Source organism: Procambarus clarkii, chromosome 35, assembly GCF_040958095.1.
Source record: "Procambarus clarkii isolate CNS0578487 chromosome 35, FALCON_Pclarkii_2.0, whole genome shotgun sequence".
Classification (NCBI taxonomy): Eukaryota; Metazoa; Arthropoda; class Malacostraca; order Decapoda; family Cambaridae; genus Procambarus; species Procambarus clarkii.
Window position 1 is genome coordinate 15,097,171 of NC_091184.1, and position 25,522 is coordinate 15,122,692.

Genomic DNA, 25,522 nt, shown 5'->3' on the forward strand with positions numbered 1-25,522 from the left:
TGACAGGAATATTAACAATGCATTTGGAGCGAGTATATTATTGGGATAATATACTCGCTACAGAAGTATCCAGCATTTGCTTATTGTAGGCAAGACATCACATAGTGACTGAGGGTGTGCGAATAATTTTGTTGACACAGTTTACATTTGGTCAGGTCTACATCAGCAGATAATGAGAATTCCCAGAGATACTTGTAAGCGAGTCTAAGCCGAGCGAAGAGACATGGGAGATTTTACATAAGTACAGTACATGGTAGTTTAAGTAGCGAACGCATGTCAATGAATAACAAGTATATATAACAAAACTATTATCCTATGAAGTCGATTTAACTTCCAAACATATATTTTTTTAATAAATGTTAAATGTTTTCTGGCTAGTTATGTTAGATTATATTAAAAATACGTATTCTACTTGTTAACATTATTATTTAAATTTGTGATAATTTGTGCAGAGAAGTGCGACAACAGGATTTGCCAACAAACACTTTCCAAACAACGATATATCTTGGATAAGTCGCTCCACAACATTGACGCTTGGACCGTCGTCTTCCTTTGATGCTACTTATTTACTTATTTCATAATGAAATTATATTAGTTTGGAGTAAATATATGTTTTCTCATGTTCTGCATTCAGCACTCACATTATAGTGAGTAAATATACCATATTACTTCATTACTTAAGTAATGCTAGGAGGGTTTGAGTAGCTTTGGGCCTTTAGTGGACAGAATCTCCAATAGATGGGGCGAGAGTCGCCTCATCTCTCTCGCCCAGGCGGGAGACGAAACTTAATTTAAAATTGATATATCTTTGTCCTCCAACATGATATATTTCATTTGGTGCAATCATAATAATGTTCATATCTGGGTCCTTCTGGAGGCATATAAGATTTTAGGTTTTATTAGCATATCTTTGTTAATTATACAATATATGGTCAGCTTCCAGCCTCTGATTCTGCTATTGAGTTCAATAGGTTCTTCTCTTCCATTGGTTCATCCCTTGCAAATGATATTCCATCTTCCAGTACAGACATTAAGGACTATCTTACAGGTAACTATCCACAGTCTCTGTACCTAAAGCCTATTAATTCCACTGACGTCAATGAGATAATCCTTTCCCTTAAAACCAAGTCTGGTGCCCTTGAGGAGATACTAACTTTAATTTACAAAAAAGCCTCCAGATCTTTAGCCCCTGCTATTGCTTTGCTCTTCAACAAGTCATTTGAACTCCAAACCTTCCCAGATATTCTAAAAAAAAGCTAGAGTAACGCCTGTCCACAAATGTGGTGATCTCACAGATGTTAACAACTACAGACCTATATCTATCCTGCCAAACTTGTCAAAATTTTTTGAAAAACTAATCTATAAGCAGCTTTACTCATATCTAGCCAAACTCAATATACTTAGCCCTTGCCAATATGGCTTCAGACCCAAAAAAAGCACTAACGATGCACTTATTAGTATGCTTAACTCGATTCATACAGCTCTTGATAAAAATGAGTTCCCTGTTGGGTTATTTGTGGACCTGCGTAAAGCTTTTGATACTGTCAACCACCAAAACCTTCTTCTTAAATTACATCATTATGGAGTCAGAGGACACTCCCTACAATACCTCATATCCTACCTTACTGACAGGCTCCAATATGTTTCTGTGAGAAATACAATTTCTCCCACCCTACCCATCAACATTGGTGTTCCCCAGGGCAGCATACTTGGCCCTCTCCTCTTTCTCATCTACATTAATGACCTTCCAAATGCCTCCCAACACCTCAAACTAATTCTATTTGCTGACGACACAACCTTCATTTACTCCAGTCCTGATCCCCTTGCTCTAAATGCCACAGTAAATACTGAGCTAAATAAAGTCCATCTGTGGCTAACTGCCAACAAACTCACCCTTAACATTGACAAAACCTTCTATATTCTGTTTGGCAATAAATCCTCTAATCAAATAAATCTCAAAATAAACAATACCCAAATTTGTAACAAATTAGATGGCAAATTCCTTGGCATTCTCATTGACCACAAGCTGAATTTCCAGGGACACATTCTAAACATATAAAAAAAGTTAAAAAAACTGTGGGCATTCTTTCTAAGATCAGATATTATGTACCACGCCCTGCCCTGGTGACTCTCTATTACTCCCTTATCTATCCATATCTCAACTATGGTATTTGTGCTTGGGGCTCTACTACCCAAAATCACTTACGTCCTCTAATTACTCAACACAAAGCTGCTATTAGGACAATATCCAATTCTGGCCCCAGACATCACTCGGTACCCCTACTCAAATCTCTGAATATGTTAGACATTAAGTCACTGCACATTCTCTCATGTGTATTATACATATATAAAATGCTAAACTATAATGCCAATCCTGATCTCAAAAGCTTCATAGAAGGTTGTAACAGAACCCATGAGCACCACACCAGAAATAAATACAGTTTTGATATTCCTAGAGTACGACTTATTCAAACTAGAAATGCTCTACAAATCAAGGGGCCCAGAATGTGGAATGACCTTCCCAACCATGTTAAAGACTGTACCTCTCTCAACCAGTTTAAGTTAAAAGCGAAGCTATACCTAATAAATTCCCTGTAACCTACCTTACCCTTCTATTGTCAACCAATGTCTGTTTTTTCTTTAAAGAGTGCTGTTTGTCGACATAATTGTATTTGTGCTGCTTTTTCATCTATGTTTTCATTTCTTGTTTTCATTCTACTCATTATGCTCAATTAGTATTAAGCTTGTCATTTAAGTTTATCATGCCCGAAACGCTTTGCGTAATAGTGGCTTTAGGCATTGTATGTACTAGCTCTACCTATAAGTCAACCAATCCTTGTAAAAATTTATTGTATGTATGTACCTTACCTAAATAAAATTGTATTGTATTGTATTGTATATCGGCAAGTGCGTAGGCGTCTGCACTCCATGACCGAAAAGCTACTGATCGCCACTATAAAAACATATGTATCTTCACTTGAGCTATAAATTCTATTGAGCTATTGTAATGGATTTAAAATGAAGCTCATATTTCTATCTTGCTTAAGACATATAAAACATTTGTTTTTATTAACGAATTTACGTGAAATAAACATTGATCTGAGAGAGAGTTGCTCTGTTGTTCAGTCTGTACGTGGTCGGAGCTCCGTAATTTTTAAAATACATGTATCTTCATTAGAACTTTAAATATGTTTATGGTAAAGTGTTTAAAGTGAAGCTTATATGTCTGCCTTTCTTGAGACATATAAAACATATATGTTTATTAACGAATTCACTTGAAATAAACATTGTTCTGAGAGAGAGTTGCCCGGAAGCACCTCAAGGTCGATCAATCTGTCCAGGGTCGGAGCTCGGCTATTATAAAAGTACACGTATCTTCGCTTTAAATTTAAATATGCCAATAGTAAGGCATTTAGAACGAAGCTTATATATCTGTCTTCCTTGTAACATATAAAACTCTTACGTTTATTAAGGAATCTGAGTGAAATAGGCATGGTTCCGAGATGAATGCTGCGGTTTTCGAGCTCGACAAGCGATGAAAACTGCCACTTTTATACAATTACAAATATCTTCGGTTTTACTTAAAATATTTGTCTGGTAGAGGTTTTACATATAGATCGCGTTTCTGTCTTTCTTCTGACTAATAAATAATTTTGATTTAATCAGTTATCAAGCTGCTCTTGCAGCTTGTTAATCAGCTGCTTTTTCATCTATGTTTTCATTTCTTGTTTTCATTCTACTCATTATGCTCAATTAGTATTAAGCTTGTCATTTAAGTTTATCATGCCCGAAACGCTTTGCGTAATAGTGGCTTTAGGCATTGTATGTACTAGCTATACCTATAAGTTAAACAATCCTTGTAAATATTTATTGTATGTATGTACCTTACCTAAATAAAATTGTATTGTATTGTATTGTATCAAGATGTTTTCAACAATATTCTTTCAGCGTTTGTCTTTTCCAACACGGGCGACCCTTTTGAAAACGCGATACTTGGGCTAATCCATCCTATACTTGGGTCAGTTTCCATTATGGTTCGGAACAAATTAAAGCAGCCAGGATGACTGAACCCAAGAAGGGCGATTTTGTTTTTATTAATAAACACTTTACTCCCCCGCGGACACAAGATCGTGTCCATCGGGGGTCACTTGAAGCTGCCCGAGTAGACATATTTTTATGTCCGACGAACAAATATTTCTAAAAAATTCAATTCTTATCCGATCGACTTGGGGATAGTATGAACATGTTTACCATAAAATTTCCTTTTTCTCTAACAGCCACATAGTCTATTTGAGAGAACGGCATTGGTTTGTATCTTTGTGGAGAAACTATTGTAGATCGCCGATGTGCGGTAAGGGGTAACACTTCGCCCACTTCCCACACTGTTGCGGTTGTTCCTCTTGGATGATCTTGTCCCTCTCTGTCTCAAACCTGTAAGAATGAGTGATATGATTGATGGGAAACAAAGTGCAGGCAAGACAATGGAGGCCAGTAGTAATCAGCTTGTCAGTACACAACTTTTGCCCTTGCTTCAAAAGAGCCAGGATTCCACTATTATTTTTGGGTGATAAGTGCTTCTCTTCAATAGTGTACTTGTTAGGATCCTGTAATATATAAAATATTTATTGGGATTTAAGACATTTACAAATTTGTCTGAAAATACTAAAGAAATTAGATTATATAAATAATGAAAATTTTTGATAAAAGTTCACATGTAAAAGACACCAGTCTATTAAAACTATGGAATTGTCTACCTGTCAAAGCCATAAATAGCAAGACATAAAGTATAAAATTAGTATATATAAGTCTAAAGTTCTGCTGGATAAATGTTTATGAAGAACTGAATTGCAACACACATTTAATTTAAGCTGTTAGCTTACCTTGCTTAGATATGAAGGGAAAATTCCACATAACTCGTTAGTATGTTCGGTTAAAATCTCTCTCTTCTTCTTGTAATATGTGAGATAATGCAGCATTTCTTGAATGGTATGTTGTTGTTCCTCTCTGGATCTCTTCTGAAGCTCCACATCTTCTACTGCCTTCTTTTTTTGAGCCAGGGACACTAATAAAAGAAGAAAATTTATTTACTGTAAGTAAACTAAAACTCAGTTTAATGTAATTACAGTTTAGGTACTTGCATAATACATTCATTTATATATATACAAGAAGGTACATTGGGATTGAGGATACATAGCATAGTAATTACAATCTTATAAAGCCACTAGTATGCGCAGCATTTCGGCCAGGTCCTTAATCTAAGAAAATTTTAAGTAGGTAAATACTTGCAAAATTTATAAAAAATGATAACAGTTACAAACCAAGAAAAAAAATAAAAAATGAGAGAAAATTGTAGGTATATTAAAGCACATAGGTGCTTGGACAACAAGAGGTCACCTGTACCGACCCGGGACCAGCTTCGCTACCCTACGCTAAGTACCTGCCATAAAGTTTGAACAAAATAACATACATAATATTACAAATATACAGTATACATATAATATTATAAATATTAAACATATAAATATATACATATAATTTTATAAAGAGTTAAAAGGACTGACATCAACAAGTGATCCATACAGTGAACCTCAAATACAATACATCAGACAATGGAGAGGTGTGGCGAGTGTTCGGGAGTTCTTGGAAAACGTAATGCAGGCGTCCAGTGTTGCATCTGTAACATAAGATTTCACCTGGGCTGTACAGAATTAGCTCCAGGATGCACAAAAAGGCAAGGAATTTACTGGGTTTGCAAAGATGACAGATTAATTTTAGAGAACATAACTAAACTGATGAAAAACATACCCGAGTCACAGAGATTATCATTCACAGACAAGCTACCAGTGATATATGCAGACTGGGAAAAGACAACATTGGATAACGACCAAAACTCAGGAACAGATAGTTTAGAGAACCGCAGCAGTAGTGTGGAGGAGGAGACTATTGTGGTACAAAATAACAGCAATATTGCAGAGTCAGGTAATATAAACGATGAGAGCAACAGTGAAACAGAGTGCATAGATGAAGGAATTGGGACGAAAAACGGAGATGGCTCCAATAAAGAGGTAAACAAGACAGTCACAGATATAAATACCTTGAAAAACGCAAAACCGGAACACATTTGCAAATTCTACGCTAAAGGAATATGCAAATATGGAAAATTAGGAGCAAAATGCCATTTTTTGCATCCTCGAAAATGCAGGAACATGTTGGAGAGGGGTACATGCCGTTTTGGAACAGGGTGTAGATACTTCCACCCTAAATTATGTCAATTTTCAGTTAGGGACAAAAAATGCAACAATCTTCAGTGTCCGGAATTCCATGTGAGAGGTACACAGCGTTATAGACGGGAAGATCAATATGACATTACTGGAAAATTTTTAAGAGGAAGGCAGAAAAAGAGTAGTAAATATAAGAGAGAGGAACAGTCAGATGGAACCACTACAGGATTACAGAGGGGAAGGGAGATACCCACAAGACTGGAATACAAACTATCAACAAGCACACAGGTACTACACGACACAACACCCGTCCCTACTACCAAAACTGGACGAATCACTTCCAAAACAACACACCCTGGACGCAAACACAGTGGCCTCCTTACCAGAGCCTCAGATATTAACACCAAGTAAGGCATCCAGTACTTCCACTAACACGATAACATTTATATTTGCCAACATCCAGGGTATAAAAACACGCAAATCCAACAAAGTTCACTTTATTGATGGTCTCCTTCATGAGGCAAATGCAGTGTTTGCAGCCATACCAGAAACCCACACAAAGGACTACCTTGATGGTGAAATATGGATCTCAGAGTACAATTTTTTCAGATGTGATAGGAAACACCGGCTGCAGGGTAGGGTCAGCCTCTACATCAAAGACACACTCATCTGTACTGAGCTGCTAAACACCTCAAATGATATGGTGGAAGTGCTGATAATCAAAATAGAGATTCTAAATGTAGTTATTGTCCTTTTATATAAGTCATCGGAGGCAAACCCTCAGCAGTTTAAAGACCAACTAATGAAAATAGAACACTGCTTCGAAAACCTTACAAATCCAGCTCCGAACATCATCCTGCTTGGGGACTTCAACCTACGGCACCTGAAATGGAAGCACCTGGCTAATACAGTAATATCAGAAAGAATACCAGGAAGTAGCCTAAATGAACAGGCACATGCAAATGACCTGCTACGGATGTGCGACAGGTTTGCCTTAAACCAGCAAATAGTAGAACCAACTAGGAAGGAGAACATGCTGGACCTCATTTTCACTAATAATGATGAATTGATCAGGAACATAATGATTACAAATACCTGTTACTCAGATCACAACTTAATTGAAGTTCTGACAAGCATGGGGAGTAGACCTTCAAAACCAGTCCAGATTCCCGGTGGAGGAGATTTCAGCAAATTCAACTTCAATAATAAACAGATAAACTGGGAGCAAATAAACCAGGACTTCACAGAAATAAACTGGGAAGAACAGCTAGAAAATGCAAACCTGAACCAGTGCCTGGAAAAAATAAGCTCAGTAGCACTAGAAATATGTCCAAACAGCATACCCCTAAGAAAAAAGAGGAAGAGATGCAGATTGGAACGGGAACGTCGTTCCCTATATAGGTGAAGAAAACGAATCGCGGAACAACTTGAGAGTCGCACCCTATCTCAAGAACGGCGAAGAAGGTTGGGTAGAGAAATAGAAACAATTGAACGGAAGCTACAAGAATCATACAAAACCCAGGAGAGGCAAAGAGAGCAAAAGGCCATCAGTGAAATAGAGAGAAATCCGAAATATTTTTTCTCCTATGCAAAATCAAGATCAAAAACCACATCTAGCATCAGGCCCCTGCGAAAGGAAGATGGAACTTTCACCGATGACAACAAAGAAATGAGCGAGTTACTGAGGAAGCAGTACGACTCTGTTTTCAGCGAGCCATTAAACACACTAAAGATTGATAACCCAAATGAATTTTTCATGGATATGATACCAACATCAAATCATATATCAGACGTCACCCTATCCCCACTGGATTTTGAAGAAGCCATAAACAGTATGCCTATGCACTCTGCACCAGGCCCGGATTCTTGGAACTCCATATTCATCAAGAACTGTAAAAAAACACTATCGCAGGCCCTCCACATTCTGTGGAGACAAAGCCTAGATACTAGCATTATTCCTGATATACTAAAAACAGCAGAGATAGCACCACTTCATAAAGGAGGAAATAAGGCAGAGGCAAAAAATTACAGACCGAAAGCACTAACATCGCACATCATAAAATTTTTTGAGAGAGTGCTAAGAAGTAAGATCACAAAATACATGGAATCACAGCATCTCCATAACCCCGGACAACATGGTTTCAGAACAGGGCACTCTTGCCTGTCGCAGTTGCTCGACCACTATGATATGGCATTAGATGCTATGGAAGACAAACAAAACGCTGATGTAATTTACACAGATTTCGCAAAAGCTTATGATAAATGTGACCATGGTGTTATTACACATAAAATGCGTTCAAAAGGAATTACCGGAAAAATAGGCAGATGGATCTACAATTTCTTGACTAACAGAACACAATGTGTAATAGTCAACAAAATAAAATCCAGCCCATCAACCGTGAAGAGCTCACTCCCCCAGGGTACTGTGCTTGCTCCAGTACTTTTTCTCATCCTCATATCGGACATAGACAAGAACACAACCTATAGCATGGTATCATCCTTTGCAGATGACACTAGGATCTTCATGAGAGTTGGCAACATAGAGAACACGGCAAACCTCCAGTCAGATGTAGATCAGGTCTTTCTATGGGCTACAGAAAATAATATGGTGTTTAACGAAGATAAGTTCCAGCTCATGCGCTATGGAAAAAATGAAAATATAAAAACGGAAACCACATACAAAACTCAGGCAAATCACAACATAGAACGAAAAGGCAATGTAAAGGATCTGGGTGTACTCATGTCGGAAGACCTTACCTTTAAAGAACACAATAAAGTAGCCGTCACAACTGCACGAAAAATGACAGGTTGGATAACAAGAACTTTTCACACTAGAGATGCTATACCGATGATGATACTTTTCAAAACGCTTGTGCTCTCTAGAGTGGAGTACTGCTGCGCAATGACAGCCCCTTTCAAAGCTGGAGAAATTGCTGACCTGGAGAGCGTGCAGAGGTCCTTTACTGCTAGAATCCACTCAGTAAAACACCTAAACTATTGGGACCGACTAAAGAGCCTAAATCTGTACTCCCTTGAGCGCAGGCAGGAGAGATACATAATAATTTACATGTGGAAAATATTAGAGGGGCTGGTCCCAAACCTGTACACAGAAATAACATCACATGAGACCAGAAGACATGGCAGGATGTGCAGAATACCCCCGTTGAAAAGCAGAGGTGCAACAGGTACTCTGAGAGAGAACTCTATCAACATCAGAGGCCCGAGACTGTTCAACACGCTTCCGCTACACATAGGGGACATAACTGGCAAACCCCTCACAGTGTTCAAAAGAGAACTGGATAAGCACCTCCAATGGATACCTGATCAACCAAAATGTGACTCATACATTAGGCTGCGAGCAGCCATGTCCAACAGCCTGGTTGACCAGTCCAGCAATGAGGAGGCCTGGTCAACGACTGGGCCGCGGGGACGCTAAGCCCCGAAAACACCTCAAGGGTACCTCAAGGAAAGGCTCAAAGTTTTGTGAAGACATGTTTGCACTGCAAGGTTGATATTCACTATGTCACCTATTTCAGACTCCCAGTTGATAATAGAGGCAGCAGCAATACAGCTGCTTTTAGAAGTTTCATTGTGCAGCTTAAAGCTTATCTTCATTGTATCTAGAGGTGGTTTATTAACCCTTAAACTGTGTATGGCGTATATATACGCCCTGAGTAACATGTCCCACAGTGCGCATGGCGTATATATACGCCATAGGGTGCCAGGCCCGATTCAAATGGCCTGCGGCTACACTGGGTTCACATTAGCTTCCTCAGGGCTCTTGTAAACAGATGCCATTTTAAAAAAAAATCGTGGGCAATATTCTCAGGTGTAAGAGGCACAGTACTGTTGGAGCAACCAAGGCTGGTGCATGCAGCATGAGCGAACAGCATTGCTGTTCATCTTGTGACCACAGCATCGCCGAAAAATGTCAAAATAAATATATACAGGATGACCCCTGACTGTGATATAAATAACCAGGGTTGTGATAATAGCAGGATTGTTGTAATAATTAGCGCTGTGGGAGGAGTGATGTTGAGAGACGGAGGGAGACAGCATCGTTTACTGACTGTGTGGCTACCTGTTATTGTTTGCATTCACCATACCAGCTCAGTGGTTCTCTATGGTGAACACAAATGTAGATACATATATATAATGTGTGTATTAGTGTAATAACAGCAAAAGGATTATGTTGGGAGGAGCCATTTGGGTGACGGTGACGACGTCGTCTGCACGATTTGTCTAGCTGTTTAGAGGGTGGCCACTATGCTCTTTGGGCGCACTACAAGCTTAGGTGTACAGTTACGGTGCATAAAACATGTAGGTACTTATATATAATATGTGTATATAGGGTAATAACACTGCAAACAGTATTGTTGGGGGAGAAAGTTTAGTGCGTGTGACCTTGAATGAGTGAGGGAGCCACCAGCTGTGTATAGCGACGACTCCTAGTGCCTGAACTAACTATATCAGCTTAGCTGTACAGTTGTGGTGAACAAAATATATACATACTTATATATAACGTCTGTATATAGTGTAATAACACCACAAATGGTATTGTTGGGGGAGAAAGTTTAATGCGTGTGTTGAGGGAGTGGCAGCGAGTGACTGGCTGGTGTGTGGCGGTAACTCCTCGTTGCTTTTCGACTCTCAATACCAACTTAGTGGTTCGTTATGGTGACCAAAACATACAGATACTTATATATAACCTGTGTATAGAGTGTAATAGCATCAAAACTATTTGTTTATTGTTTTATAAACATAATAATTGAATCACTAATATGCACACCATACTTTTGATTATAGTGATTATTCACCACTTTTATTATATAAAAATATCACAATACACACTATTGAATAATATTACTGCAAAAAACTAAGAAAAAATCAATCGGAGACATTGAAACAATTGGGTAATAACATCTTTGTGGCAACTCCCACCTGTCAGCGCGGGTGGCGCTGATCAGCCCTGACGACCGCTCTGTCAACGCCCACTTTTTGCCAGACTTCCTCGGTCAATTGCGCCCAAAATATGTCACCTACGATTTTTTTTTATTTTCCCGTACACAGGGGACACAAATTAACATGTTTAGAAGACGAAAAAAAATGTTTAATTTTTTTTCTTGCGCACAGGGGTGTAAATGTCCTCAGGACCCCTGAGCAGTGGAAGGGTTAATGTTGGTTAGAAGAAATATAGGGTAATGGTCTGTGGTCCTATCAGTGATTATTCCTGAGGTAAGTGGAGAGGTTATGTTAGTCCAGATGTGGTCAGGAGTGAAGGCAGTTGTTTCAGTAATTCTAAAAGGTTTAATAATTAAGGGTATGAACAAGCAGGAATTCATACAGTTGACTAAACTAGCAACTTGAAGGTTATCAGGATCACAGAGGTCAATATTAACTCTTTTTGCTGGCCCGGCAGGCGACCTAGCGCACACACCACAAGGAAGGCTGAGCATTGGCAGTGAGCGTACAAACCACACTCAAATGTTTATACTGTACTCTTTTCAGCTTTCTATTTTCAGCTTCCTCAATTTTCATGCTATGTCATTCATTTTGCTATTAATTGTTCACAATATAAATTGGCACATTTAAAACCAGTCCCATAATATTTGGACAATAAATGGAATTTTTTAAAATCCATTAATTGATGACAGCATTATCTTCATCAGGGACTGTGCATGTTTCGGTTTTATGATGTCGATCCCCTCATCAGGCCATGAAACCCGATATTAGTTGGTTTTTGTTAACCCCTGGGCTGCTCTTACGATTTTAGCCTGCAACACATCTTATAAGAGCATTTGTGTTCCCTGATCATGGGAAAAATAGAAAATAAATTGTGACATATTTTGGCCGCAATATGGCAAGGAAGTCTGGCAAAAGTGAGGCGTTGACAGAGTAATTGTCGGAGGCGGTCAGCTCCACCCGAGCTGTCAGGCGGGAGTTGCCACAAAGATATTATTACTTAATTATTTCAATGTCTGATTTTTTTTTTTTTTGAGTAATATTATTCAATAGTATGTAGTGTGATATATTTATATAATAAAATGTGTGACCCATTGCTATACTCAAAAGTATTATGAGCATATTAGTGATTCAATTATTATATTCATCTACATAAATAAAAATGTAAATGTTCATTTGTTCAAAATCGCTAATCTCCAAGAGTTCTTCACAGATTGCTTTGAAATTTTGACGTTCCATTCACAACAGAGCGTGTTTTTACATACATACTATATAGATGTCATGCCTGTAATGGGAGAAAACATGCTTTTCTTGAAAAACTGTGTTTTTCACATGTTTTTTATGTGAGGGATATCTCCCAAACCTCCTTACCGATTGCTTTTAAATTTTGACACGACGTTGCATTTGAATAAGTGAGTGTTTTTATATACCTACTATATACATGCCTCATCTGTGACAGGTAAAAACATACATTTTTTTAAAAACAGTGCCATCTTTTGCATGTAATAGCAGCACACGTTATACCAAATATGTTACAATTACATTTCATTTTAATTTAATTATTTTGTGTGACATTGCGTTGGAACTGAGCTGTGTTGTTTACCATACTGATCATTTTGTGGGTATCTTGAGGTTATCTTGAGATGATTTCGGGGCTTTTTAGTGTCCCCGCGGCCCGGTCCTCGACCAGGCCTCCACCCCCCAGGAAGCAGCCCGTGACATCTGACTAACACCCAGGTACAGTACCTATTTTACTGCTAGGTAACAGGGGCATAGGGTGAAAGAAACTCTGCCCATTGTTTCTCGCCGGCGCCTGGGATCGAACCCAGGACCACAGGATCACAAGTCCAGCGTGCTGTCCGCTCGGCCAACCGGTATAGTTTTTTTTTTTTTTTTTTTTCATTGTTTTCATTTTTTTTTAAGTTTTCTACATATTTGTAAGTGATGGGAACATCAGATCATTTGATGTTCCCATTTTTCTGATGGGAACATCAGATCATCTGGGAACACATTAGATGAGGGAGTGGGGGGAATGGTGGGGAAGACGAGGGGACAGGAGTAGGAAATGGTGGGGAAGGACGAGGGTGAGGATAATGGTGGGGAGGACGAGGGGGACGGGGCAGTGTGGCATGGTGAGGAGAACGAGGGGATAGGGGATTGGAGAATGGTGGGGAGGACAAGGAGATAGTGAAGTGGGGGATGGTGGGGAGGACAAGGTGACGGGGGAGTTGGGTATGGTGGGGAGGACAAGGTGACGGGGGAGTTGAGTATGGTGGAGAGAATGAAGGGACAGGGGGAGTGGGAAATGGTGGGGAAGACGAGAGTGGAGGATGGTGGGGAGGACAAGGGGATAGGGGAATGGTTGGGAGAACGAGGGGACAGGGAAGGGGGGGGGAATAGTGGGAAGGACAGGGTGACAGGGGAGGGTTGCTGTGGCTCAGCAACGCGCATGCATTTTGAGACATCTACCTTTCTGGGTGTCAGACCCGGTCGATGGCAGACATAGAATGCTCCCACCCACATGCGGGTTTTAATAGACCATTGCTCCTCGTGCCTCTCTGAGGGGGCCCAGGTTCTGGCTCATGGTTCCCAGTAGGCAAGAACTCCATGCACATTGATACCAGAAAGTTATACATATCCATTCAGCCTGGATAGCTCCAGGGAGCTGATGGGGCTCCCCCTAGAAAATACTGTGTTACAATTTTTATTTACCTTATTGTTGGAATTATGTCCATCTTGAATTCTCATGATGTTGTGAATACTGTACAGTAAATATCTACTGTAATTACCTAAGTGTAGTTACAGGATGAGAGCTACGCTCGTGGTGTCCCGTCTTCCCAGCACTCTTTGTCATATAACGCTTTGAAACTACTGACGGTCTTGGCCTCCACCACTTTCTCCCCTTACTTGTTCCAACCGTCAACCACTCTGTTTGCGAAAGTGAATTTTCTTATATTTCTTCGGCATCTGTGTTTAGCTAGTTTATATCTATGACCTCTTGTTCTTAAAGTTCCAGGTCTCAGGAAATCTTCCCTATCGATTTTATCAATTCCTGTTACTATTTTGTATGTAGTGATCATATCACCTCTTTTTCTTCTGTCTTCTAGTTTTGGCATATTTAATGCCTCTAACCTCTCCTCATAGCTCTTGCCCTTCAGTTCTGGGAGCCACTTAGTAGCATGTCTTTGCACCTTTTCCAGTTTGTTGATGTGCTTCTTAACCCTCAAACCGCGCATATCATATATAAATGATATCGGTGACAAAACCGAAACCGCGCACATCATTTATATATGATTTCGTGTCTAGCGCTATAATTTAAACGCCCCGCCTGGGATAGGGGCAGCTATAGTACAGCCACAACCGATAGTTGCCAGATGCCACCTAGAAAAAAAATCCAGGCCAACATTCTTGAGTGTTACAGCATCAGTATTGAGCAAGCCACCAAGGCTGGCGCACGCAGCACGAGCTCACAGCACCGCTGTTCAGCTTGTGACCACAGCATCGCCTACAAATGCCAAAATATAAATGATACTGCTATTATTTAGCAGTGATAGTATTACTGAAGCCCCCTGACTGTGATAAAACTGACCAGGATTCTGATAACAGCATGATTGTGGTGATATTTAGCGCTGTGTTCCATGGAGGGAGGAGTAAGGCTGTGGAGGGAGGGTTGTGGCGTTGTCTTCTGACTGTGTGTAGCCACCATTTATTGACTGCACTCACCATACCAGCTTAGTGGTTCGCTATGGTGAACACAAATGTAGATACTTATATATAACTTGTGTATAGTTAGATAACAGCGAGAGGAGTAGGTTGGGAGCCACCATTTTGGTGAGGGAGGAGCGTCGTCTGCACGACTTGGCATGTTATTTACTGATGGCCACTATGGTCTTTGGGCACCATACCAGCTTATTTGTACAGGTATGGTGAATAAAACAGGTAGATACTTATATATAATGTGTGTATATAGCGTAATAACACCACAACCAATATTGCTGGACAAATATTAGTGCGTCTGGCTTTCAGGGCGGCCGCCGATCAGCTGACTGTGTGAGTAGCTACATCTTTGTGCCTTTACTCACCATACAAGCTTAGATGTACAGTTATGGTGAACAAAACATGTAAATACGTATATATAACGTCTGTGTATAATGAATAAATGCAAAAACAGTATTGTGGGAGGTGAATGACGGTGAGTGAGGTGGTGTTGAGGGAGGGAGTGGCAGTGAGTGGCTGCTGGTGTTTGGCGGTCACTCCTCGTTGCTTTTTGACTCACAAGACCAACTTAGTAGTTCGTTATGGTGAACAAAACATGCAGATACTTATATATAACCTGTGTATATAGTGTAACAGCAGCAAAACTATTTGTTTATTGTTTTATGAACATAATAATTGAATCACTTATATGCACACCATAATTTTGAGTACAGCGATGGTTCACACATTTTATAATATAAATATACCACAATTCACTGTATGGAATAATATTACTGCAAAAAAACTAAGAAAAAATCAGAGACATTGAAAAAATTAGGTAATAATATATTTTTGGCAACTGCCGTCTGACAGCTCGGGCGGAGCAGACCTCGTCTGGCGAAGGCTCTGCCAACACCCCTTTTTTGCCACACTTCCCTACCCTATTGCGGCTAAAATATGCCACCTACGATTTTTTTTTTTTATTTTTTCCGTGATCAGGGAACAAAAATGAACACTTCTATAAGACGAAAGAATTTTTTGGATTTTTTTTGTTGCGCCTGTGGGTGTGAATTCCATTTGGGCCCCTAGCGGTTTGAGGGTTAAGATATGGGCACCATACAACTGCTGCATATTCTAGCTTTGGCCTAACAAAAGTCGTGAACAATTTCTTTAGTATATCGCCATCCATGTATTTAAAAGCAATTCTGAAGTTAGAAAGCGTGGCATAGGCTCCTCGCACAATATTCTTTATGTGGTCCTCAGATGATAGTTTTCTATCTAGAACCACCCCTAGATCTCTTTCTTTATCAGAATTCTTTAAAGATTTCTCACATAATATATAGGTTGTGTGGGGTCTGTGTTCTCCTATTCCGCATTCCACAACATGACATTTATTAACATTAAATTTCATTTGCCAAGTGGTGCTCCATATACTTATTTTGTCCAGGTCATCTTGAAGGGCATGACAATCATCTAAGTTTCTTATCCTTCCTATTATCTTAGCATCATCAGCAAACATGTTCATATAATTCTGTACACCAACTGGTAGATCATTTATGTAGACAATAAACGTCACTGGTGCAAGAACTGAACCCCTGTGGTACTCCACTTGTGACATTTCTCCAGTCCGATACATTGCCTCTGATCACAGCCCTCATTTTTCAATCAGTCAGAAAGTTTTTCATCCATGTTAAAAGCGTACCTGTCACTCCTCCAATATTTTCCAGTTTCCAGAACAACCTCTTATGTGGAACTCTGTCGAAAGCCTTTTTTAGGTCCAGATAGATGCAGTCAATCCAACCATCTCTTTCCTGTAATATCTCTGTTGCTCGATCATAGAAACTGAGTAAATTCGATACACAGGATCTTCCAGATCGAAAACCATACTGTCTGTCTGATATTATATAATTTCTCTCCAGGTGTTCTACCCATTTAGTTTTAATTATGTTTTTCAATATTTTGATTATTACACTTGTCAATGATACTGGTCTTTAATTAAGGGTGTCTTCCCTGCTTCTACTTTTGTAGATTGGAACTATGTTAGCCTTTTTCCACACATCAGCTACAACTCCTGTAAACAGGGATACCTGAAAAATCAGTTGAAGAGGAATGCTGAGCTCAGGTGCACATTCTCTCAGGACCCCATGGTAAAACTGCATCTGGACCAACTGCTTTGTTCTTATTCAGCTCCTTGAGCATTTTTTCCACTTCGTCTCTAGACACCTCTATGTGCTCTATGTTGTTCTCTGGAATTCTTATTGTATCTGGTTCCCTGAAGATTTCATTTTGTACAAACACACTTTGGAACTTTTCGTTTAATGTTTCACACATTTCATTTTCATTTTCCGTGAATCTATTTCCCATTTTCAACCTCTGAATATTATCCTTTACCTGCAATTTGTTGTTTATGAATTTACAGAATAGACCTGGTTCTGTTTTACATTTGTCTGCAATCTCTTTTTCAAAATTTCTTTCTGCCTCTCTCCTCACTGCCGTGTAGTTGTTTCTCGCATCTTTGTATCGCTGGTATGTTTGGGGGTTTGGCCTCTTCCTGTATTGATTCCATTTTTGTGTCTTTTGGTCTCTGGCCCTCTCGCACTTTCTGTTGAACCAATCCTGTTTCCTAGTTCTGCTTCTCTGTTTTGGTATAAATTTTTTTGTGCCTTTATCATATACAGTGGTACCTCGCATAACGATCGCCCCAAAAGACGAACATTTTGGGTAACGAACGGTACCGATCGGCGTCAAATCGTCCCGTATGACGAACGCTGGTTTGAGTAACGTCGGCACCACATAGTGGGGTCGCGCTGCTTCTTGCACATTCTTAGACGCCTCTGATGATGCACATAAATTATGTTGTTCTTGTTTAAAGATGCTAATGATGCTGGGATATAAAGGGGTGACTGCTGAGATGTTGCAAAGCATTGACGTTTTTGTAGGAAAAAAGAAATGAAATGTCTGATATACAACAAATGTCAAAAAGGTTCGTTCAGTGTTCGGCAGGTAGGCTGCTCTATTATAACAATCTTTCTTTGTTTCAAATGTGTCCCATTTGTTTTGTATCTGTCATTTACGTCTCAATAATGGAGAAGCCTACCTTACATATACACTCAACAAACCATTATGAAATTTTCCTTTCTTCAAATGTGTTCAATATTTATTTTTCATTTGTCTTATAGTAAAAGGTTCGTTCGGTGGTCGGCAGGTAGGCTGCTCCATGTTTCTTATATACAAAAAATGTAAATAATAAAAAAAATTAAGAATTTTGAAAACCAGTACAAATGTCAAAAAGGTTCGCTCGGTGGTCTACAGGTCGGCTGCTCCATGTCTCTTAAATAAAAAAAATAAAAGAACTGTTGAAACAATTTGAAAAAATGGACAAATGCCATAAAGGTTCGTTCAGTGTTTGTCGGGTAGGCTGCTCCATTATTGAGACGTAAGTGACAAATACAAAACAAATGGAACACATTTGAAACAAAGAAAGATCGTCATAATGGAGCAGCCTACCCAACAAACACTGAACGAACCTTTTGCTATAACGAATATGAAAGACAAGGGCTGCTGGCTGGGTTAGTACTGCGTGAGCAACCATTTGTGGCACACGTGCCTCTGGCTCTCAAACACCTGTCCGACACGGTGTTGAAAGACTGCGCTCAGTCGGTGCAATTCAGACCCTATTGTTTGAAGAACATAAAGGTCATAACATAGGTGGAGCTAGGCGCAATAAGGGCTTAACACAACAGTCGGATGCCAGTGATACAGCACCTATGAGGATGATACAGCGAGCGTATCCAGTTGTAGCTCTGAGCCCCACCCTTGCCATCTCCAATTTATATAGATGAATCATTTTCTGCATTTAGTGATGATGCATCTGATACAAGTAGCATAGATGAACAGTGTTAGTGACTTCCATGGTGGTATTGTCCATAGATATTTTCAAGAATACCTGAATCTCTTCCTGACTGAACACTCTTTGAGGCTCGCTGAATCTCTTCCTGTGTGGGACCTTACAAAGCGATCTTTTCAAGACTACCTTACAAATTGAGCTTTTCCTATAATCGTTTCAATACTACCTTATGCTTTACAAGCTTGGCTACATACCACCTACAAGTACTAAAGCCAAGGGTGAACGCGAGTGCGTTATTTGCAAGCACACAGAACGATGAAACAGGAAACGAAAATGTATCTGTAGCTGGTGCAAGGAGAGCAAAGTCGCACTGTGTACCATGGACTACTTCGTTGACTATTACGCACCTCCAAAGTACTGAGTGTGTAATACAGTGTGTTACTGTGTAAATAGTATGTGAAACTGTACATATTGTAATTTTAGTGAATTTTTACCACACAATATTGTGACAATAAACATTTATTGTGGACACCTTACTGACACATGTATCACAGTTCCATGGAAAATTATGAACATTCTACTGTATACATATTGTAAAGGTCACAAATATGCATCATATACGTTAAAAGAAGCAAATAAAACCGCATTGGAAATACATAGAAAAAATATTTGAAAATATATTTGTGGCAACACGCGGTGCTTGAATGGCCTGCGCGACCGTGTCTGGGAGCTTCACACATGGGCGACCAGGCCCTGATGACGTCACAGCGCACCTTGTCCACGCCCTCACAGCCAAAGTGGAATTTGATAATTATTTTTACATAGACATGTTCAGGGAAGGAAATTTATCATTTTACAAAGAAAAATTATATTTTGAGGAACATTTGATGTCATGCACACTGGGGGAATTTCACAATAAACACAGTGCATCACACTGGTTACATGGGGGACACTCGTTTTGTATGACGTCCGTTTCACATGACGAACATGGAACGGATTAAATTCGTTACTCGAGGTACCACTGTATTTCACAAAACTTGACATACATCTCATTCACTTCCTTGCCTAGCAACAAGTCTGTCCAATTATACTCACTTAAATTTTTTCTAAGGTTGCCATAATGTCCTCTCCTAAAGTCAGGTTTTTCAATTGCATTGACCATCATATTTTCTTCCAGATTATAACGCATTGCATACTTTATTCCCCAAAAGACATGGTCACTTTTACATACTGTGCTGTATGTTGAGTACTATAAAACAGGTTATGAAACTTTTGTACACTAAAATTACTGCAACCTTAATCATAACACATTAACACTATGTACTTAAATTTAACAATTGTTCTAACTGTACACTCCACACAGGATGTTCTTAGATGTTTGCATCAGGTTTGCTGGCACTCGCTGCTGCTGTGTTTGCCTCAGCTGCTTCTGAGCTGGTGCTGGCTGCTGTTGTACAGGTGCTAGCTACTGTTGTAATCGTGCTGGGTATAGCTTTGCTCGTGCTGGGTACAGCTGTGCTCGTGCTGGATATAGCTGTGCTCGTGCTGGGTACGGCTGTGCTCGTGCTGGGTACAGCTGTGCTCGTGCTGGATACAGCTGTGCTCGTGCTGGGTACGGCTGTGCTCGTGCTGGGTACTGCTGTGCTCGTGCTGGGTACGGCTGTGCTCGTGCTGGGTACAGCTATGCTTGTGTTGGGTACGGCTGTGCTTGTGTTGGGTACGGCTGTGCTTGTACTGGGTACAGCTATGCTCGAGCTGGGTACAGCTATGCTCGTGATGGGTACAGCTGTGCTTGTACTAGGTATGGCTGTGCTTGTGCTGGGTACAGCTATGCTCGTGATGTGTACAGCTGTGCTTGTACTAGGTATGGCTGTGCTCGTGCTGGGTACAGCTATGCTCGTGATGGGTACAGCTGTGCTTGTACTAGGTATGGCTGTGCTTGTGCTGGGTACAGCTATGCTCGTGATGGGTACAGCTGTGCTTGTACTAGGTATGGCTGTGCTCGTGCTGGGTACAGCTATGCTCGTGATGGGTACAGCTGTGCTTGTACTAGGTATGGCTGTGCTCGTGCTGGGTACAGCTATGCTCGTGATGGGTACAGCTGTGCTTGTACTAGGTATGGCTGTGCTCATGCTGGGTACAGCTGTGCTCGTACTAGGTATGGCTGTGCTTGTGCTGGGTACAGCTATGCTCGTGCTGGGTACAGGGGTACAGCTGTGCTCGTAATAGGTATGGCTGTGCTCATGCTGGGTATGGCTGTGCTGGTTGATTTTCTGCCTCTAGTTCTTGCAAAATATTGATTCATTTTCAGCACTAATAAGGCACTATTAGCAAGCCACTGAGACATCTTGTTGTATAACAATACAGCTGTAGTACAAAAATGGTAAATTCCACAATTATTCTTCCACCGGGGGACAAACACATCCCTCGCAGACCAAGCTAATGGCACTGGGTGCCTACTGAATGAACGCAGACTAGGTCTATACACCCTACAGTAGGCTGGTGTTCAAGCCAGATCCAGTAACATAAATTTCTCTCAAATATTGTATTTACATCAAATTATATGCTTTTGGGTTACATATTTAGTTTAGTGATTATTACAATAATAAGCGCTAAAAAAAATACTTATTTCAGAACTGATTTTTTAATTTTATTATTTCGAAGCCATGAGTCACTGAAATGTGGCGACGAAATCGAACAAAATACGCATGGTGGTGTGCACACGGATTAGACCCGTCCACTCGCGCTAGAGTTGTTATGCCAATAACATGAATAATTTCTCAAATAGCAGATATCTATTACAGCACAGATATCACTGTAATAGCAGATATCAGATACAGTACATTTTTTTGTTTTATTTAGTTTAGTTTAATTAGGATAATAAAGAGCTATTAGAGCACCAGTTTTAGAAATGATTTATTAATCTGAAACTTTCAAAGTCATGGGGCACTGAACTATGACGACACAGATGAAAGCGAGTGAAACTTCACTGTAAAGTGAGGTTTACAGTACAGTATTCCCTTATCTGTCCACCCTCACTCATATTGTTTCATCACAGAAAATGTATATATGAAGATTTCAACATATTAGCTAGCTATTCACGCTTCAGCCTTTAAAGTAAGTACTGTAATCTACAAAGATACGTGCGCCACAAATCAGTGAATGAAAATCATGGAAACACAGACGTTCACTTGTGTGGACCACTCTGGCTGGTGTTTGGTTAATATGCTTCACTTGTTGTGTGGACCATTCTGGCTGGTGTTTGGTTAATATGCTTCACTTGTTGTGTGGACCATTCTGGCTGGTGTTTGGTTCATATGGTTCCCTTGTTGTGTGGTCCACTTGTGTGATCCAACTTGTAATATGAAGGAATTATTAATTATAACCTGTGATAGAATGGGAAAGTTTTACACCAGTCTGTAAACTATCCCAACATCGTAAGCTTGTGGACCACTTGTCCACGTGTGTGATCAACTTGTCATAAGAAGGAATTATTAATTGTTATCTGAGATAGAATAGAAAAGTTTTCCACCAATCAGTGAACTCTGACCCAACATCTTAAGCAAATCCGCACATCCCGCCACTTCAGCGAACCAGAGTAAACCAAACCGGGTGAATAAATCCAGCCTGTGAAGTGTGCGACTTAGCCAGAGATACGGCAAATTCAGGAACATTAAATTGAGGTTGTACTGTACTTGTCTTCTTTGTGCATCGGACAGTTGTTTGCATCTTTATTCCTGAGTGCCAGTAAATAGGAGGTGTTATCATTATTATCAGTATCAGTTGCCGCCCATCAAGAACGCATTTACTTTTTGAAAATTCGTCAAAAACCTATTTCTTGACATATTCGGATGAAATTTTCACGACGCTGATGCCAAATAATGGGAGATTTGTTTAAAAATTTTCACTATACTTGTATTTCATATATGGAGAAATCTCCACCGTCACCGGGCCCCTTTAAGTTTGTTGGCTAGTATTACATTTCTAAGATTAAAGTTGAATTCAGCAACCTCAGTGTTAGGCATTCTGTAACTGCTCCCATAGTCAAGTCAGCCTCGGTACCCTTGACTCTGAAACAGGCAAATATATACTCGCCACAGGTGTCTCTAGTTTGAATTACTTTTAAGGAAGTCAGATTTTGGTGGTAGTACTGTATTACCACCTCTTTGGATTGGCCAACAGTTATGAATTGCCAAGTAGTTTGTTATGTTAAAGAGTTTGTTGTATCCTCTTTCAACCACGTTTCATTAACCCTTAAACCGCTAAGGGCTATTGCCCTGCAACACCACCAGGCACCACAAAAAAAATCCAAATTGTTTTTCGTTTTATAAAGGTGTTCATTTATGTTCCCTGATCACTGCAAAAATAATAATAAAATCGTAGGTGACATACAGTGCATCCTCACTCTAAAAAACCCCGCTCTAGCGAATTCCCGGAAGATCCAAACAAATTGAATTCGTTACTAAATGTTCAGTAGAACATATAAAATGTTCAATTAACCCTCAAACCGCTAGGGGCCCAAATGGAATTCACACCCACAGGCTCAACAAAAAAAAAAAAATCCAAAAAATTCTTTCTTCTTATAGAAGTGTCCATTTTTGTTCCCTGATCACGGAAAAAATAACAAAAAAATTGTAGGTGGCATATTTTAGCCGCAATAGGGTAGGGAAGTGTGGCAAAAAAGGGGCGTTGGCAGAGCCTTCGCCAGACGAGGTCTACTCCGCCCGAGCTGTCAGACGGCAGTTGCCACAAATATATTATTACCTAATTATTTCAATGTCTCTTGATTGATTTTTTCTTAGTTTTTTTGCAGTAATATTATTCCATACTGTGAATTGTGGTATATTTATATTATAAAATGTGTGAACCATCGCTGTACTCAAAATTATGGTATGCGTATTAGTGATTCAATTATTATGTTCATAAAACAATAAACAAATAGTTTTGCTGTTGTTACACTATATACACAGGTTATATATAAGTATCTGCATGTTTTGTACACCATAACGAACTACTAAGTTGGTCTTGTGAGTCAAAAAGCAACGAGGAGTGACCGCCAAACACCAGCGAGCCACTCACTGCCACTCCCTCCTTCAACACCACCTCACTCACCCTCATTTACCTCCCACAATACTCTTTCTGTATTTATTCACTATACACAGACGTTATATATACGTATTTACATGTTTTGTTCACCATAACTGTACATCTAAGCTTGTATGGTGAGTAAAGGCCATAAGACGTAGCTACTCACACAGTCAGCTGATCGGCGGCCGCCCTCAAGGCCAGACGCACTAATATTTCTCCAACAACAATATTGTTTGTGGTGTTATTACGCTATATACACACATTATATATAAGTATCTACCTGTTTTATTCACCATACCTGAACAAATAAGCTGGTATGGTGCCCAAAGACCATCGTGGTCATCAGTAAACAACATGATAAGTCGTGCAGACGACGCTCCTCCCTCACCAAAATGTCGGCTCCCAACCTACTCCTCTCGCTGTTATCTCACACTATACACACGTTATATATAAGTATCTACATTTGTGTTCACCATGGCGAACCACTAAGCTGGTATGGTGAGTGCAGTCAATAAATGGTGACCACACACAGTCAGAAAACGACGCCACAACCCTCCCTCCCACAGCATTACTCCTCCCTCCATGGAGCACAGCGCTAAATATCACCACAATCCTGCTATTATCAGAATCCTGGTCAATTTTTTCACAGTCAGGGGGCTTCAGTAATACTATCACTGCTAAATAATAGCAGTATCATTTATATTATGGTATTTGTAGGCGATGCTGTGGTCACAAGCTGAACAGCGGTTCTGTGAGCTCGTGCTGCGTGCGCCAGCCTTGGTGGCTTGCTCAATACTGACGCTGTAACACCCAAGAATGTTGGCCTGGATTTTTTTTCTAGGTGGCATCTGGCAACTATCGGTCGTGGCTGTACTATAGCTGCCCCTATCCCAGGCGGGGCGTTTAAATTATAGCGCTAGACACGAAATCATATATAAATGATGTGAGCGGTTTCGGTTTTGTCACTGATATCATTTATATATGATATGCGCGGTTTGAGGGTTAAGCGAGGAATATTAGTCCAAGTTGTCACCGAGACCGAGCGTCAGAGGAGGTCTTCATCAATTATGATTCAAAGTGTAAACAGTTATACAGTGTTTTATTATGCTTACCCATTGTTTCCAGGGAGAAATGGTTGAAGGATGATAAAATTGTGTCAGGAGTCATTGGTGAGAGTTGTTGTCAGGGGGCAAGTGGTATGAATAGTTAGGGTTTATTGTTAGGGGGCAGGTGGTGTAAGTTATTCTCATGGAAGGGAGGTTGTCAGTGGGGGAAGTTGTCAGGGAAGACAGAGTAATAGTGGTGTCAGGGGAGGCAGGTTGTGTCAGTGGTGGAAGTTGTCAGGGAAGATGGAGTAATAGTGGTGTCAGGGGAGGCAGGTTGTGCCAGTGGGGGAAGTTGTCAGGGAAGAAGGAGTAATAGTGGTGTCAGGGGAGGCAGGTTGTGTCAGTGGTGGAAGTTGTCAGGGAAGATGGAGTAATAGTGGTGTCAGGGGAGGCAGGTTGTGTCAGTGGTGGAAGTTGTCAGGGAAGATGGAGTAATAGTGGTGTCAGGGGAGGCAGGTTGTGTCAGTGGGGGAAGTTGTCAGGGAAGATGGAGTAAAAGTGGTGTCAGTGGAGAGCTCTGGCCAGAGTTATCATCTAAATGGCAACAAGTGACTGGCGCCTCCGTGCTCCACCTAGATAGTTCACTCACTGTCTGCTTTTCA

General features: G+C 40.2%; 1 protein-coding gene across 5 annotated transcripts in view; it reads right to left on the bottom strand.

The window, feature by feature from the left end:
- Window positions 1–25,522, bottom strand: part of LOC138371369 (uncharacterized) — a 560,082-nt gene that overhangs the window by 384,770 nt on the left and 149,790 nt on the right. For 2 of the 5 annotated variants that reach the window (XR_011230420.1, XR_011230419.1), the window contains exons 3-4: window positions 4,881–5,062; window positions 4,079–4,604 (exon numbers count right to left, since the gene is read on the bottom strand). The exons of 2 other annotated variants lie outside the window; for them this stretch is intronic. The gene's annotated coding sequence lies outside the window, so the exon portion shown is untranslated. Of the gene's footprint in view, window positions 1–4,078; window positions 4,605–4,880; window positions 5,063–25,522 lie in introns of those variants that run through there. One more of the 5 variants, XR_011230421.1, reaches the window with a different exon arrangement.